Source organism: Rutidosis leptorrhynchoides, chromosome 1 (genome assembly GCF_046630445.1).
Source record: "Rutidosis leptorrhynchoides isolate AG116_Rl617_1_P2 chromosome 1, CSIRO_AGI_Rlap_v1, whole genome shotgun sequence".
In the NCBI taxonomy this organism is placed as follows: Eukaryota; Viridiplantae; Streptophyta; class Magnoliopsida; order Asterales; family Asteraceae; genus Rutidosis; species Rutidosis leptorrhynchoides.
Genome location: NC_092333.1, coordinates 411,653,435 through 411,666,082, shown reverse-complemented (window position 1 = coordinate 411,666,082; position 12,648 = coordinate 411,653,435).

The window sequence follows — 12,648 nt, the reverse complement described above, 5'->3', positions numbered from 1 at the left end:
TTTTACTTCACAAAACATGGAAAAAAAAACCTTCATATTCTTCACGAACAATATTATCTTGAATGTTATTTTTGTCGATCATTTTCCCGCCTAAATAATAACATTCATCACGAAGTGTCTCTTCTAAATGTTCATATTTTCGTGTGATCTTGATGCCGGAAAAAAAATTCCAAAAAAACGGAAGAAAAAAAAATTGCTTCCCCCCGCTTCCCCCCGATTGTTTACTTCCCCATTGATCCTGCCCATATATGTATATATATATATATATATATATATATATATATATATAACATGAATGTTTGAGTGCAATTGAATATTGTAAATGACGAGTGGTATGCATGTACTGATGTACACACTTACATATGCATTAGCTTTGTGTAAATTAGAAACTCTTCCACGTGCCGATGGTGTACGCTACTTTAGAATATAGCTTTAGAAACTCTTCATATGATGTGTTTAGTGACTACTTTAGTAAAATTTTAACTTATTGTTTTCATAAAGTAGTGGAGTATTGTGTAGTATTGTTTGAATTAGGGACAGAGATTATTTAGGCTTTTTTTTTTTTTTTTTTGAAAGGCAACAAAACTAACATACCATTGAAACAGGAAAGAGTACACAAAGCATAAGAGCTACACAAAACAGTCAACAAGGAGATTATTTGGGCTTGGATGGGGTCTTCGACTCCTATAAAATTTAGGCAAGTATTTAAAACTTAAGAAGTTGTAAAATTTCTAACACTGAAATTTTAAATCAATTAAAAACGAAAGTATGAGTGTAAAAAGTTATAGTTAATTTGGTGAAGGCTCGCATGATTTGATCTATCAATAATTTACTTGGCAAGAGTTATAGTGCTGGGAAAAATCATAAACGATCTTAAGTAGGCACGTAGTCTTGTTAGGCTGCATACATCTAAATACATGCATTCTCATATACCATGAAAGAAAAAACAACAACTTATTCTTTTACCATACAATTTACACTTACATAATTTTTGCCCCCCAAATAATCCGCTCAAGCTCCGCGCTAGTTTGGATATGAAGTTTAGAGGTTAGAAAAAAAAGATAAGAAAACAAAAAAAAAAAAAGATATAACCTTCTAGTTTACAAATGATAAGTTACATAAATATCCTATTTATACTTGTTTGCCACATTTTGTTGTTCTTTCTACTCATATTACAACTATAAGCTTTTAATTATAGCTATTTTGTCAAACATAAATAATAAGTTTAATCATCAAAAATAAATTACAACTACTTCTACCTATAAGCTTTAGCTTCAATTACCTACTATTTTCGTCAAACAATAAAAAAAATCATCTTCAAATCTACATACAAAGGAAATTCAAATTCGATAGGTCAAAATTTTCTTCAATATAAATTATGTACAAAGTCAAAGAGTTTTTTAATCTAACAAAGCTTCAATTCCACCATATTAAAGGAAATATGTAAACGATATTAGCTCTAAGTCACGTACAGGTTTCTCAGTGAGTCACATCAATTTAAGCTTAGTTAATAATCATGAATAGAAGCATCCAATATGTTTTGAGTGCATTGAAATATTATCATCATTAATGAAGACATATATTTTTTTTAATTTTGAAGCTCATGTGATGCAAGGACGTTGAAAACAAAATATACATCAGCAATCTTCACAAATTACATACAACTTTATTGTACCTTTACAAATACCGAATGTTACCTTAATTAACATGATGGTACCAAGATGAGCAATAACAACTTTTATCATAGCCGAAAGCACCACTAATTATTCCTCCAACCTATTCATAGCTTTAATCTTTACAAATTCTCTATGAAGTTTATAAATTTCAGACAATTGCAATAAAGTATAACTTCGAGTCCATTTTAATAGCTCGTTGAGTCATCGGGATGCAGTTTAATTAACACAACATATAATGTAAGTACAATTTAATGGAAATTAATTATTAATTTGTATGTTGTGTTAATTTAACGGAAAATTGCTTAAATAGATAACATAAAAGTCAAAATTTCACAATAAAAAGAATATCACTTTTACTTTGATTAAAAAGGTGACATGATTACAATTCGGTGAAAAATGGATTATAATTTGGAAAAAAATCAATAAAAATAATATTCATTCACATTTGCATCCACATAGGCATCACACCATCGAATATGAGAGGTAACGCCACGTCATCAAATTTTCCGGTACCACGTCATCGATTTTTCCGGACAAAAAAAAATTCGACAATTTTTTCGGCTAAAAAGTCAATTTTCTGGCGACATGTCATCGGAGTAGTTGATGATGTGGTGCCGTCTCATTAAATTCGATGATGTGGCGCCTATGTGAACGCACATGTGGATAAATATTACTTTTAATTTTTTTTTCTTCAAATCTTAATATTTTCTTTGCACCAAATTAATGTCATGTTACTTTTTGAGCAAACTGAAAAATGATACTCTTTATTAAAAATTTTGCTTTTATATTATCTTTTGAGATGATTTTCCCTTAATTAAATTTTACTTACAATCTTAAAAAAAGATCATATTTATTGAAAGAAAATAGACGTGCCGACCTCAAAGCAGCTGAAATATATCTTGTATTGTGTATCACACGAGGACAAAAATTATTTTCTGGGTGTCAATAATTATAAGAATCTCAATTTGTGTATAAGTAAATAACCGATAAATGAATGACATATCAATATTTTGACTTAAGAACACACATCGATTTTGTCGAACAATTAAAAAATGATTATTAATCATAAAAATTTAAAACATCAAGGTTTCATATACCGTTAGGTGGTGATGTACTGACTTGTTGTAAATAGGAAATACATATATAAATTGTGAGTTGTTATAAGTAAATAAATATAAGATATCTTTACGGTGTAATTAGAGAAATTAATTTGATTTTCAATTACAACATATCAATAACTTATGATCTTATATTTGACATTAATTTTGAAATTGAGTATTCTATAATTAAAGTGCAATACCCCATAAAATTAAACTACAATTTTAATAATATCTAAGACATATGTTTTGGGATGGATAATAATTTATAAGTAAAGATTACATCTTATCATAAGTTTAATATGATTAATTTTATCCTAAGTTTGTTTAACAATTATCATAAGTTAAATATTTATTATGTTGTCACATGCTTAATTAGATAATAAATCATGTACTTTTAGTTAATTTACTTTATAATCTATAAGTTCAACTTTGGATTCTTTTATTATAAGTCAAAACAACTATATATAATGTATGAAATGTATGCTCTAACCTTGCATATTAACAAGTCTAGATTCATCAAGAGACCTTTGAATACCATTTCATTATAACCTACTAATAACTTAGTTTTAATCACCATTAAACTTTGAAATAATGGCCTTTTATTAGAAGACCTTTCACCACACTTAAGTTACATTTGAAAATGTATATTCTTAAGTTTTATAGATGTCGGTCATCACTTATGCATATGTATGTGTTATCATCAAAACATATTATTTGGTTAATCATCATATTTAACTTTGTCGTTTAGTTCATTAACCAACATTCAACCAACATTCTCCTCCTTTTTGATGATGACAAACATACAAGTGATGAGAGACAGTTTGCTATAAATACGCAAGTGTTAACAATCATCTGTATCCATCTTTCTCCCCCTTTTGTCGAAGCAAAAAGGTTAGCTCCCCCTAGAACTATGCTCGCCCTTAGAGCAAAACTCCCCCTTAAATTGTGCATGTTGGAAAATATTTATTAAAACATTAGAAGCACACATTTTATTCATAGCAAGCAAGAAACGTAGTTAATTCATGTAGTACATCTCTCAAGTGAGATTTTTTTTACATGAAAGTCAGAAAAGTTCAATTATCAGGATGAGAGGAGTGACCCTTGTCCTTGTCTTCAAGTCGGGACAATCTTCGACCAAGTTTTAAAATGTTTCCATGAATCACACTGTTTTGTCCTTGCGTCGGAAGAGAACAGGAGTTAGGTGGATTTTCAAGAGGAGGTTCTTGAATCTACTTCGTTGAGGCTCTGCATACTGGATATGAGGAGACTTGAATGGAATGGTGAAATGGAGATGTCATTCCAACATATGTGAATAGTTTGGTCAGATGGAGACCATACGGAAGTGACATATGAGAATGTTGAGCTGCATGTTGCATTCTTGATGCCATGAAGTATGCAAACTTTACTTTGGTGGAGTTTAGAAGACACCATAAGAAGGTGATTTCATTTACATCAAGTCGATCCAGTAATTCCCCTTTTCCGTACACATTTGCAGTGATGATCTGTTGCCAGAGATCATACGCTATTTCTCCTACCTCTTTCCAATACTAAAATCCATCCATACTTTTCTTTCTGATTTGTTAAGAATTTGATTCTTTTTTGTGGAGAAACATGCTTGTCATGGAGTTCATGTATTAAGGTAATGTGTTCTATCTTTTGGTCTACATTATTAAGAGTATATGATCATTATATAAGCTATAGAATAATGAACTATAACCACATAAAAATCATGTAAAACTTGTGTTAATATTTCATATCTTGGTGGTTAAAATACAATGAAAATAATGGATTTTTAAGCAATCTTATAACTTTGTAATAATAAGAATAAACACATACTTATATGATCATATAATAAATTATAGAATATTACATACTTCCTTCTTGAATGTGTTTTATGATCATACTTTTGTATGTGTTAGATTCGTGTAGGTGATCGCGTTCTTTGGTGGTTCTTCCGTCTTTGCAATTATTGTTATTGGAATAAGGTACGGATATTCTAGGTGGAACTAGGATCATTTTGGTAAAATCTCATTACCAAAACTTTGTTTGAATCATATATAAATATCATTGTATGATATGCTTGTTTAAAAATTTGTTTGTTTATTAGTCTTTGGAGTATGTTATGTTTTTCCTCATTTGTGATGTACTAACGATTTTGGATGTTAGTTGATTGGGGAAAACATAATATTATTAATTTTTGGAATTTGTGTCAAAACTGTGTCTCGCAAACCCCAACAGAAATCAGCCCCGTACAGCCCCGAAATCAGCCCCGAACTGCTGTATTTTCAGCCCCAGAAAGTGTCGCTAAATAGCTCAGAACTGTCGCTAAACAATCCATAACTGTCACTAAACAGCCCAGAAGTGTCGCGAAAAATATTTCTGAAACTATCACGAAAATCAGCCTTGAAAATGTCGCGAAAACATTCTAAAAACGTTCCGAACAGCCCGAAAAAGAATACGGGTGAGTGTGGCAAGTGGTACGGTGATTCGTATCGTGTGTCCCTCATTTTGTGTGACTTTTCATGTCCCGTTAATTTCATTTAAAAGTGTTACATTATAAAGGGCTTAAAAATTGTATTATGTGACTCGTGATAAAACTTAGACTAAACGGTTGGGTGGACAGCAATTTAAAAATAAAACTATCAATTTACAGTCATTAAAAACGTGAATTTTCATAAGCTCAAGTGTGTGAAAGAGAAAATGGAGAGAGAAAGAGAGGGTGAGTGGCAAACTGTGAACAAAAGAAACCGAAGCAAATCGAGAGTAAATGATAAACATCAGGAAACGGGTATTCATGAGAAGTACAATGGTAACACTTATCAGGGTTGTTCGCGAGATCAGGTAACTCAATGGTTTTATCGTTCATAGTTTACAACTTCCCTGAATCTTGGAGTGTTCCAGATTTCTGGAAATTTTTCAAGCCTCACGGTGGCATTAGGGATGTATATATTGCAAGAAAAATGTTACAAAACGGTCGAAGGTTCGCTTTCCTCAGATTTGAAGGGATTAATGATGAAGATTGTTTCCTCAGGAGGCTCAATAACATCTTTGTTGATGAATGGCCACTAAAAGCGTTCAAGACCAATGAAAGGAAATAAGAAGGTAATGAGAAACAATCACATGCACACAAAGAAGCCAAAGTAGTCAATAATCCGGGTAATGTAGCAAATCACACTCTGAAACCTTGCATCAATCTTAATTCATATACGGACTACAGGGGGTTCAATGTGTTTGTGGGCAATAAGAATTATAATGAGAACCAAAGGTGGGTGCGTAAATCTAACATGGGTAAATCATCTCAAGAGCAGCCTATAAAAAATATGAGCAAGAAAACGCTCGTCATACTGGACGGGAATAACCACAACTTGGTTTATCTTAAGAATGCCATTGTTGGGGAGATGAAAAACATTGAAGTTTTATCACAACTTCGAACAATATGTGAAGTGGAAGGGTTAAGAGATGTAGACATAAAATTTCTTGGAGGTTTAGATGTGATGCTCATTTGTGGAAGTGAAGGTATGGCAAAAACTTTACTTGATGATGATTGCCATAATATCAGAAATTGGTTTACTGGAATAAAAAAATGGGGGGCTACAACAAAAAACCCCGGACGACTAACATGGCTATCTATTATGGGTGTTCCGGTATCCAGTTGGCAGGAATCCACATTTAGGAAAATTGCATCGTGGTGGGGAACAATATTCGATACAAAAAACTGCACGTTACAAGGTGATCAACATCTTGATTATGGTCGGGTACTAGTAAAGGTCATGGGTCCAAACCTAATTCGTGAGTTGATTCAAATTAAAATTGAAGAAGGGTGCTTTTATGTTAATGTGTTTGAAGATCCTAGAGATATCTTCCATGTGGATAACTAGTCAAATTGTGCTAGCGAGTGGGAAACTGAAAGTGAAAATGTTTCAATCAATAATGGCGATCAATTTGATAACCTAGAACAACCGAAAAACCATAGTTCACCGGATGTTCAAGACATTCCGGCTGCGATAAATCAGACTAGGGTAGAAGACCAAGGGTCTAGGTGCATTGGAACTAATGCATCGTTCAGAAGAATCGAGCATTCATTTAATATGGATAAATATGAGGACGAAAAGGCATGCGGTAATGATTCGGTAGAGGAAACTGCTCATGAAAAGTCGATCGCAATAATCGAGGATGATATGGGAGTACATAAGGTCAATACCTCACCAAACGATGATTGTGGGCTAGGGTTTGATAATATCCCGCCAGTTGGACCTAATACTGGTTAGGCGTTGGGCCGATAGAACCTAATATTAAAAATGGGCCGACAGAAGAGCCCAAATGTAATGGGGTGGATGATGATAAAAACAAGCCCAATGTAGTGGAGAACATTAGTGTTAACAATAAAGAAAATGTGGAAGTTGGGCCTGGTGTTGGGCTTGGTCATAATCAAAATCAACCAATTAATGAAAATCAAATCCATATCCCAACCTACTCTTCATCACCAGTGTGATGCCCCGTACAAAATCAATGTGTACAGATCATCAACAACATGCCCATTACACGGTTACAACACTACATGCTGTTTTAAAACAAGTTTGCATTCATAAAAAGATAACGTTTTTACCAACGTCAAATGTTCTACGAATAGAAAGCGTTAACATAAGTACGTGACACTAAGCTCATTACAAAAACCATAGTTCAAATGTAACATAAGTTTTGAATGCAAAGTAAAAGTTCCATGATTGAGACATCTCTAAGCAATGCAGCGGAAGTCTAACACAGCAAGTCTATAACAACGAGTCTAATACAGCGGAAGCAACAAACGTCTAAGCACCTGAAAAATAACATGCTTTAAAATGTCAACACGAATGTTGGTGAGCTATAGTTTTATTGTAATCAACAATGTAATGTAGACCACGAGATTTCGTATTCCAAATAGAATGAAAAGTATATGCTTAACCGTGGGCACTTGGTAACTAACTTAATGTAAAATAATATATCACCCCCTAAAAGTACACTTGGCGAGTGCGTAAAAATAGACGTAGTATTAAACACCCGTTAAATGCTAGCGCAACTAGCCCGTGTGGAGATGTCAAACTCTATGGATCCATATATAAGATTCGCGTTCACCGGTTCATAAACCAATGACTAAACGTTACCGAGCTAAGGGGAAAGTTTATGCCGTTATGTCACCCACACATATATATAAAGTTAAAGTACTCGTGTCTAGTATGTTAAAACATAAAAAGTGCATGTATTCTCAGTCCCAAAAATAGTTAAAGTAAAAAAGGGAACTATAACTCACAGTGAATGTGCGGTAAAGTCGATACGAATAAGTAAGCAAGCAGTAAGTCGGTCCGAAAGGTCCTCAACCTAAGTCAAAGGTAACTAAGTCAGTAAATCGCCCCCAAAAGTTTAAAAGTAAATAAGTTAAGTCTTAAGTATCATCATCATCATCATACGTAAAAGATAAAGTAAGTTTTCAACAAGAATAGATCTCAAATCAAAGGGCTGACTTCGATCAGCTGCTACGACCTCTATACAAACTGAAATGGCCTGCGGTCAGTGGCCAAGGCTCCGTATGTGAGTCCTCTTACCGCTACCAAATTTTCAGATCCTAACTCGATGTCGTTTGACCGTGGCGACGGTTCAAGCGCGAGTAGGTCAGAAATTTCAGCACGTCGTTACGAAGGCGTAGTGATTTTCGAAAGGCTATAAATCCTATACCGTATATCGGATTTAGGCGAGTCTTACACGAAAAGTCATCTAACCGAACTGAACTATCTGGAAACTAACTTTCCAGAAGTACCAGGAGTCTGATCAGACCCTGAAAAACAGAAAACAAGTGCTCCGGTGGGTTTCTTGGTGTTTGATGCTCATCACGGTTCTCATCCTTGATGCGTATAAGCCTCAAGTGTACAAATCTTGATGTATTAACATCACTTTAACCAAGTTTTAAATATAAACACACAAATTCAAGACTAAGAAATGAAATACAACTCATTTGAGAGTTTGAGCAAGATGATGAACCAAAATTACATCAAGTTCTTACTTTCGACACAAGTACAAGTTCTATTAAGCTATAAACTTTGATTCAAACTAAATAAGCAAGAACTTAAGTTATAGAACTTAGATATTAGCTAAATATTGAAGACCTTAGACTAAAAAGTCTAGATCTTATGTTCTTGGTGAAACCCTATGTCACGACCCTACTTTTTCCGTTATCTTTTTCCGTTAATTATTTAACGACCGTTAACTGTTAGTGTGCCACGTCATTTCTATGACCTATATTATTATTTTTGTAATAATATATATATAATAATTATTATGTGTTATGTGAATATATGTATTCATATTTTAATTTATACGTTTCTACGTCTCGCGGATTTCCATCCGGCGAATCTTTTCGGTTTTTAAACCAACGGTCGAGCTTTCGGGATTTTTAAATCCTAAATATTTTAAATATGATATTTTAAGGTCATATTATTATTAGGTGTATTTATATTTATTTTTCGTCGCGCGTTTGTTATCTTTCCGGATTTTTAATCGCGTAAGCGTGTTTTCGCGTTTTGGGATTCGTTCGGACTTTCGGGCCACAAGGACTTGAGCTTTTAGCAAGACGGGCTAGTGGGGCCCACTCCCCACCCCCCATTCGGCCGAAGTCCACCAAGGGAGGGAGTATACTCCCTTAATTTTTCCTTTTTCCATTTTATTTTGCAAACACAAAACCTAATTCTATTTTGAGCTCTCCTCTCTCCCTCTCCCTTTTAGGCCGTCGCCACCACCACCATACATCACCATCTTCACCACTTTTTATTGCTTGGATCATCAAATCGTTTATACAATCGTGTTCCTCTCTTCGTTCTCTACGCGATCATATTCTTTGATTTTCGATTTGGGTATAAACCCTAACCCTAGAACTTTTCATATTTATTTATATTTCTGTATTTTGAGTTTATATTATTAGTATGATGTATATTAGTTGTTGTAATGTTGTTTGGATGCGTAAAATTACTCGTTTGCATATGTTTTCGGTTTGTAAATTTTGGACAGCAGTTTGATTCGTATATTCTGACTTTGTAACTGATATTAATGTTAAAATAAAGTACATAAATGAGTTCCTCTCATCAAGACATTAATTTTAGACTCCGGATTCATGTCGTTTCGATTCCCGGAGCCCTAGATATGCTTAATTTGGTTTTTGTTAAAGATTGAAAGGTGTTCTTGGCATGAACAAGGTTGGGTCCGACTTTGTGACCATCCTTGGTGTCTTTAGGGTGTGTCATTTGGTTAGGACTGATGGTGAGACGAATTGTTATGTTCGGGTCACCTAAATCCGAGCCACGGTTCACCCGTTGTGCCCGAATTACCGTTTTGAGTAAATTGATTTCCCAAATGTTGTCATGGCTGATATCCACGACCTAGGGACTGTTCTTGGAGTGTTCTTGAGTTCATAATTGTGTCAGGTGGTTTGAGTAGGTGAAGTTGCATATGTGGCTTGCCCGAAACCGACACCCGGGGCTCAAGATACGACCCGACGAACTTTTAAACTTAAAACTTATGGTTAATGATTAAACTTATGTTAAAATTAATGGATTTCATTATTAATTAATTACTTATGATAAAAGAAGTAATTATTATTATTTAAGACTTATGATATAAATATTTATTATATCATTTAATTATTAATTATAATTTAATTAATATTTTAACTAAACTTATGATTAATAATACTTTTATTATTAAAGGAAAATACTTATGATAAGTATTAAATTTGTTTTTGAGAAATTATTAAAAGACTTATAATAAACATTAAATAATTATTTAATTATTATAAGACTTAATTATTATTTAATTATGATTTAATTATTAAATACTTATGATTTAATAATTTTAATTAGAAACTTATGATATGATTAATAATTCATTATTAATTAATAATACTTATGATATGATTTAAAATTTATTATAAATTAATAATATTTATATTATGATTAATATTTAATTAATTAATTAAATACTTATGTTATACTAATTATAACATTTCAACTTATATTAACTTTAATAATTCATTTTATTTAATTAAACTTATGTTAAGACATTATTATACACTTTTGACTTTAAATAACATTATAACTTATGTTATTATTATAACTTACACTTTTAAAATTAATGTTGACTATGTTTGACCAAGGTTGACTTTTGAGTTGACTTTCGGTTGACTTTGACTTTCAGTTGACTTCTGTTGACTCTCTAAATAAGGAAACTTTCCTAACTTCAAAACTTTCTAAATTTGGAAACTTTCCAAAAATAGAAACTTTCCAAAAATAGAAACTTTCCAAATATAGAAATTTTCCAAAAATAGAAACTTTCCAAAAATAGAAACTTTCCAAAAATGGAAACCTGCTAAAAATAGAAACTTTCTAAAAATAGAAAGTGTGTGTCCTTATGCTGTTCCAATCAAACCGATGCTTGCTGAGTAATGTTCTATGCCTACTTGCAACATGTACAATAGCTATCATACTAAGACTTGGCCTAAGTTAGTTATTTATTTCGACCTGCTTTATTTATAGGTCGGCGTTGTGATCTTTCTTGATCACTTTACTTTACTTGCTGTTCGCTTGATTGTGAGATTTCTTCGGTTGCTAATTAAGGTGAGTTATAGTCCCGTTTTTACATACTTTTCAAAGTATATTTTTGGGATGTGATTACATGCAGATTTTTATTTACGGTTAGACACAAGTAACAGTTAAATTTAATTATTCATTGTGAGTTGGACAAAAATATTCCCTAGTCTGGTAACTGTAATCATTGGTTTCTACTGGTGAACGCGAATCCTACGGATAGATCTATCGGGTTTGACAACCCCATTTCGAGCTAGTCGCGCTAGCAATTTATAATCGGAATGTTTAGTACTTCGTAATTTGTTGTAGATACACTGTCCAACTGTATATTTTTATTGTGTTTGGCAAGGGTAAATAAAGGGTTAAGTGGTTACCAGGTGGCTCATTGATAATGGAATAATGTTTAATGTTTTCTAACATTTTTAAATCTTGTGGTCTAAAGTTTACTTATTTATTTAAACCTATAATTCACTCAACCTTTGTGTTGACAGTTTACTTGCATGTTTTCACAGGTACTTGAGTTATTTGATGCTTCCGCTGTCGTTAGAAGAGTCTGCATGCATTTGGGCAGATTTTATTGAAACTATTTATGAAACTTAAGCTTGCATTCTATTTTTGGATAATTTAAATTGTGGGTTTGTTGGCAATGTTTTGTGTCAACTTTTGGATTATTAATATGTTGGGTTGTTTTAAACTACATATTTTGGTTTGTTTCCTTTTTGGGAAAACTTTTGAAATAAAAGAATGCAACTTTGTTTATTTAATTCATTTAAGTCCGATCAAGCTATGGGACCAACTGACGGATCCGTTAAGTGTTTTGACGGGGTCGTCACATGTGGTATCAGAGCTCTGGTTGTAGGGAACTAGGCGGTCTTAATGTGGTCAACCCGTGGTTATTAGGGTGCATTAGAGTCTAGTCTACAGCCCGACCTTTTTGCTATAGCATTAATATGCATTTCATTTCGTATAAGTTATATTATTAGCTTTTATATCTTTTGGTATGTGGTTTGCGGTTTTGCTGTTTGCAGATGTCGACTTCGAGCGATAACTCTGTTGCTGCTCCTGCTCCACCGTCTCCTGCCAGACGTCGTGCTAATCAACCAGAGATCGATGATCCTGTTCATTACTATTTTTCTACCATTACTCATATGAACCGGGCTTATAATGAGGTGACACGTATTAACGCCCTTAGTGATTGTTTGCGCACCTTGCCACATAATGAAGTTATGGACGAAATCCGTGCCGACATGGGTAACTTTATCACTT